This window comes from Thermobia domestica, unplaced genomic scaffold (assembly GCF_964235325.1).
Source record: "Thermobia domestica unplaced genomic scaffold, izTheDome1.hap1.1 HAP1_SCAFFOLD_1608, whole genome shotgun sequence".
In the NCBI taxonomy this organism is placed as follows: Eukaryota; Metazoa; Arthropoda; class Insecta; order Zygentoma; family Lepismatidae; genus Thermobia; species Thermobia domestica.
The window spans coordinates 6594-12788 of record NW_027657318.1 but is presented as its reverse complement, the minus strand read 5'-3'; the positions used below and the strand labels follow the sequence as shown (position 1 = coordinate 12788).

General features: G+C 36.0%; 1 non-coding gene across 1 annotated transcript; it reads right to left on the bottom strand.

Annotated features, from left to right (window-relative positions):
• Positions 1-475: 475 nt before the first annotated feature.
• On the bottom strand, positions 476-594 carry LOC145677920 (5S ribosomal RNA). The gene has a single exon (XR_014130091.1). It is a non-coding gene; the product is annotated as a 5S ribosomal RNA (ribosomal RNA).
• Positions 595-6195: the final 5601 nt, after the last annotated feature.

The following is a 6195-nucleotide window of genomic DNA, read 5'->3' as shown; positions in this document are numbered from 1 at the left end:
GTAAAAATCTTCTTCAAGATTTTTCATTTCAAACGGTCCTTGTCAGGACCAACACATTATTCGAAAGAGTTAAATCACGAAATTTGCTTCATTCTGTTATGTAGAAACACCTTGAAATCCAATTTCTATATGCTGTTAGTAAAAAAGTAAAGCACATAGCGGAGATGTGTCGTGCTTGTATACGAAAGGCATTTACTCGCCGGAGATCTACACTTAGTCATAATAATTTACTTTTAAAAAGTGGTAATACATTCCGTGTTAAGTATAGTAGTAGGTGCACACGGATCGGAAATCAGGTTATTTTAATGTGCCGTGCAAATAAACAGGCTGTTAGTGTAAGAAATAGTGGGTATAACGCTTAGAATATCGATTAATCGCTATGAAATAATGTTGATAAATTATCTCTTGAAAGTACTATAAAATTAATGTTTCTAGTATTTTCGTACTTGAAGGATAATGAAATTTGAAAAAGAGATGCCAACAGCACCTGGTGTTCCCAGGCGGTCACCCATCCAAGTACTGACCAGGCCCGATGCTGCTTGACTTCGGTGATCGGACGAGAACCGGTATATTCAGCATGGTATGGCCGTTGGCAACTACCTTTTCTTCAATGTCCTGTTAAGGAAGTATGTTTTAAGTAAGAATTGACATTATTAACTATAAAGGCAAGCATATTAACGTCGTTAACATTACTTGGAATATACTAATATTCGAATAAATATTTGAATGTTCGAATGATGAGTGATTCGGATGTTCATAGTGCCACTATGTCCTATCGAGTTTACTATCACGAACCACGTATGAAATTGTATATAAATAAATAAAAATAAATCCTTTATTAAGTATTGATTACAGGAAAAAGGCAAACTTACATTCTTTAATGTACACAATGAAATGTATGAAAGATATTTTTAAGATATGTTTCACTTACCCTTTATAACGCAAGGTAGTTTTCAGTGTAGCATCCTCTTCAGCTGCGAGATAACGTAAGGCAGATGATCATTCAGTCGTGAAGCACTAAAATGTAATATACATTTTAACTATTATCGATAAGAATTATTTACTGCAGGGATGCAAATAAAGTGAGGCAAATTAGTAAATAAAAACCGATACTGTAACTGATAATGTAATTACGTATCTGTATTAGTTGTATATACAGTAATCGCACGATTATCCGCGGAGTTGGATGTTGGCATAATCGCGCATAATCAGCAGTATGAGCAGAAAAGGGAAATGAAATGAAATCTTTAGATTTACGTCGCATACTTATACCGGTTACGCTAAAGGAGACGGTGATGATGAGTACTGAATGAAGAAAGTGGGAGGAAACGGGAGAAACCCGAGAAAACCCATGAGCACGGTCTTTATGCACGACAAAGTTCACACGGCACGAGCTGGGATTGAACCAGGGACCCCAAGCACCGGAGGCCAAAAAAGGGACAAAAAGTCTTTCGTGCAACTTTCGTTTTCGGTAAAAAGTTTACACATAATTTAGAAAGAGTAGTTTTCTGGTCTTTTTATTTCACAAGTTGGTTCATGTCTATATTTTTTACATGCATAAAAAATTTTTCAACTCCCTTGCTTAGTTCCTGTTAAAGACCTCTACCTCTGATTGTATTTTTTGCACATATTCTTATTGTTTTCAGACAACATTTCTAAGAGCGTAATTTATCGTCAGCAAGAAAAGAAAAGGAAAGCCTCGGATAGTGGAATGTGTACTGTATATATATATATATATATATATATATATATATATATATATATATATATATATATATATATATATATATATATATATATATATATATATATATATATATATATATATATACGTATTAGTATATAGTTTTATTTTATACGTCTCCTATTATTACACAATGTGCAGATATTGTGAAAGCGCAAGTAAATATGTATAACTCCCCGTTCTGCACTTAATAACTTGAAAGAAGTTCGGGGAAGGTAGTGTAACAGAAAGTGCAAACAGAAATGAGGGTTTACAGGCATTTAATATTATTCCGTAGTAGTATGATTTTTTGTAAAATATATATATATATATATATATATATATATATATATATATATAAACATACATATTCAATGATATAGTAAGAGGTTAGCAGCACTGATAGAACTGCAGAAAGTACAAAACCGTTAATAAGAAAGAGAGAGAGATGGTGGCCGCTTTTGTGCTTTTCATTGGCTAATTCCGAATTGCGCGCGAATACGTACGAGATTTCTTTCTTTTTCCTCTTCGCAGCCCAGATGTTGCCAATTAGAAGTTTTTAGTACTACATTTGTATGAAAATGTTGCCTTTAAGAAATGTGGTTTGCATACGGAGAAAAGAGCAAAATGAATATTTATCTTAGTGGGCATGAAAAAAGACGAAACATTTTGCAAGATGGACACACGAACTTCCTTAATGCAGGCGTTCAGTACATTATTGTAAAGAAAAAAACACTAAAAAGAATTACTTCAATATCCCTAGCAACATTCAACAATTCATAGAGAAAAATCTTTATTTTGAGAACAATGGAAAACTATGTAATTGTAGATAACTACTAAATTTAATGATTAAGGAAAACGTTTAGGCCCGGCCCTTCAGAAAGAAAGTGCACAGAATTTTCTCTCATGGAAGCAATTGCAAAATCAACATTTTGTTTGCAGTTATAATTAGAGGATCTATATACAGGGTGTTCGAAAAAGAATGTATCCTCTTGAAAGAAAATATTCTCTGGGCCCCTAATCCTTTATATACCGAAAGGAAGTTTGTATAGCATTTTTTCTTACCTTCGTTAGAAGAATTGAAAGTGACTACTATCGTGACACGGGAGATATTTGATCGATAGTCGAATTACTCCCATGCTCGAATGAACACGTCTCTTGTAAGGAGAGGAAAGGCTTCTGTGATCCGCTATCGCAGCTGTGTCATATCTGCAGAGAATGTTAGGACACAAACGTGATCTTTGAGAGCCTCGTGAAAAGAAGTCGCATAGTATCATGTGTGGAGACATCGGGGCCATCTGAAGAACGCTTCATCATTAGGACCAAGGGCGAGTTACGAAACACTCTGGGATATATTTATTAACATAACTTCTCGTCATTCTGCAAGTGTGGTGGAGCTCCATCCTATTGGAAAAGGAAACCTCGGGAGCCCTCTTCATGTGTAGGTATCGTTCACATCTGAAGCATGTGAAGATAGATTACTGTACTATCGTGTACCTAAAATCATTTTCTACGAATACGAACATGTCTACACTGAAGGCAGTGCAGCTCTTTTTCTCTTTTTTTTTTGGTCATGTATTGTAACGCGGGGCAATGCACACAATAACATGTAATGTTGTGTATCATCATAAAGGGCCAGGGCGATGATTGGATCTTGATGGACGTGGAGAACTGATAGGTGATGTGAGTGGTATTGTGATCTATGGTTGTATGTTTACTGATGAATGCATAAGGAGAGGTGAAGGGGTTGCCTTTTTTTTTATGTCGATCGGCAGGGAAGCGATTGGGAAACTTTTGACTTTGTTTTTCAACCGAATATATTGATTGAATAGGTCGCCGACAATTTTACGGGGCGTCACGTCGTTGCCTTTTTCATGTCGATCGCGAGCGAAGCGAGCGTTTTTTTTTTTTTTTTTTACCGACAATATGTATTGAATCGGTTGCCAACACCTTTAGGGGCGCGTCACGTCCTTCTTTCTGTGCTGATCGCGAGCGAAGCGAGCGCGAAATTTTTGACTTTTTTTTTTTTTTTTTACCCACAATATTTATTCAATCGGTCGCCAACACTTTTAGGGGTGCGTCACGTCCTCTTTTCTCTGCTGATCGCGAGCGAAGCGAGCGCGAAATTTTGACCTTTTTTTCTCTTTTTAATTCTTTTTTTTTTCTTTAAGAAAAAATATTGATTTCATAGGTCGCCAACATTTTTACGGGATGGAACATCGTTTATTTGTTTTTCCAACCGTCTTTCTGTCTTGAGCCCCCGCCAAGTTAACTTTATGGTGGACAAAAACTATGTGCGGTGGGTTACCGCGGGGTTCTCCCGTTTCCTCCCACTTTCTTCATTCCACCACCATTTCAATCATTTCTCATAATCAGCGCCTCTTTTAGCCTAAGCGGCATAACGTGGGACGTAAAACAAAGATTTCCTTTAGTTGCTTTCTGTCTTGATTACGAGCGCGAAATTTTTTACTTTTTTTTTCTTTCTTTTGATATTATTCATTTAATAGGACGGCAACACCTTTACGGGCCGCCGCGTCGTCGTTTACACTTCTTCAGCCCATATTCTTTCTGCTTGTTCGTTTTCCGGCATCTTGTTATCACCGCCCGCGGGAATGCCTATGTCTTTCATCGCTTTTTGAAGCAAATCTTTAATAAATATGCACTCTCACATTTCTACTAATATGCATACCACAGTGGATAGACTGTAACTAGGAAAGCAGAAGCCTGCATATCATATTATTTAACAGTTGAAAGTGAACTGCCATTTTAAGTTTGATTTTGATCAGATGAGTGCAGTTCAACTCGTCGACAATTGTGAAGATTCTCGAGGTTAGGGACCATCCATTTTGTGCTTTGTAATGAAAATGGCTGCAGCCAAACTTCTCTGATCTGAATGAAACTTGGCATGATGATACATCTTGACCTGCTCTACAAGTTTATTTAGTATTTTCCGTTGCGCAGGCTTTTGCTTCTCCAGGTTCTCCCATGGAACTGAGAAACGTATTCAGTCGAACTTCTGCGGTAAGTCAGTATATCATCCTGAGAAGTTTGATCGAGATAGCAGAGGTTCGACTATTCGTTTTTCAATTCCATGTGATATTACAACACGGTGAACTAAATTTATATAGAAACACTTTGATTTTGTTTTGTTTTTTGCTAGCATTAAACTGAGAAAATGTTATTGAATAGACAGAGAACACCACTCAAAGAAAAGTACATCATAAGAATATATATATGGTTGCTGTGGTTCTCGGTTTAATTTGCTAGTTAAGAAACTTGCTCTAAATAAGTACATCTTACAGGTGAAAAACTAAGCCAGGCGATAGAATTAAATATAAAGTTATACACTTTTATTTTACGTTTACTAGTGTTGGGTTACTACTGTAAAATAAGTCAGTATATATGAAAGATAACTGTATTAGGTACTATTTTCCACCGGCGGTGTATTCTTGCATAGTGTACTTAATGTTTACAAGCGGGGCGCTACTAGTATGGATGCATGACAAGTGCTATTGAAACTCGAAAACTAACTGGTTTCCACTACCCTTGCTTATACGTATACCCGCGTCGCCTTCGCTCCTGTTCACTTTGGACGCACATTCTTGCTATCGCTCAGGCCCCCAGCTTTCTCCTGTTTTGGCTCCCTTAAATAGTATTCGTGCTTTTTATTGGCCACCTGGCAAAGCACTTGTAATGATTTTACACCAGTAACTCTAAAATACATGTGTATTACTTTATTTAATTCTGTCGTCTGCAGAATTTTTTTTTTTTTTCGTACAAATATGCCTTTTCATGCAGAACACTGAATTTTGCCTGTAAATTTTTGAGAATATGCTGTGACGAAACTTGAGCACCGTTCTTCTTTTCTTTCTTATCACGAGTCTTCTTTAGCCTAATGAGCACAATCATCACACGATAACGACTATTCTTTTCATTTAACTTGTAAACAAGTTGAACTAATAATAATAATTGATGTACAAAGGAGAAGTGTCCTACATATTTGAGGTAAAAAATAAAATAAATATACTTCTACTTCATCCGTGTTTACAAAGTTAAATGTTATCGATTTACAAAAAATGGTCACCTATCCACACACTGACCAGGCTCGACACTGCTTGACCATACATATTAAAACATCGGTCCCACTGAATACACAAGTAGTAAGCACATTCACATAAAAATAATTAGGATTACAGTATATAAAATGTGTTAATTAAAATAGCAAATGCCTTACCTTATCACAGGCGATCCAAAGCCACTGCACATCATCTGCTACGCACACTATATTCCTCCAATATTTCACTCACTTCCTATATCACGCAACAGAAAATATTAATAAAATTCACTTAGCAACATTTTCATTTTTAATCAACAATACGTATAACAATTAAGAATAAAATTAATTGTGAGCACATTGTTATAATTAGAATACTGTTTTTATTCGTTTACAAATATGGGATTAATATAGAGCT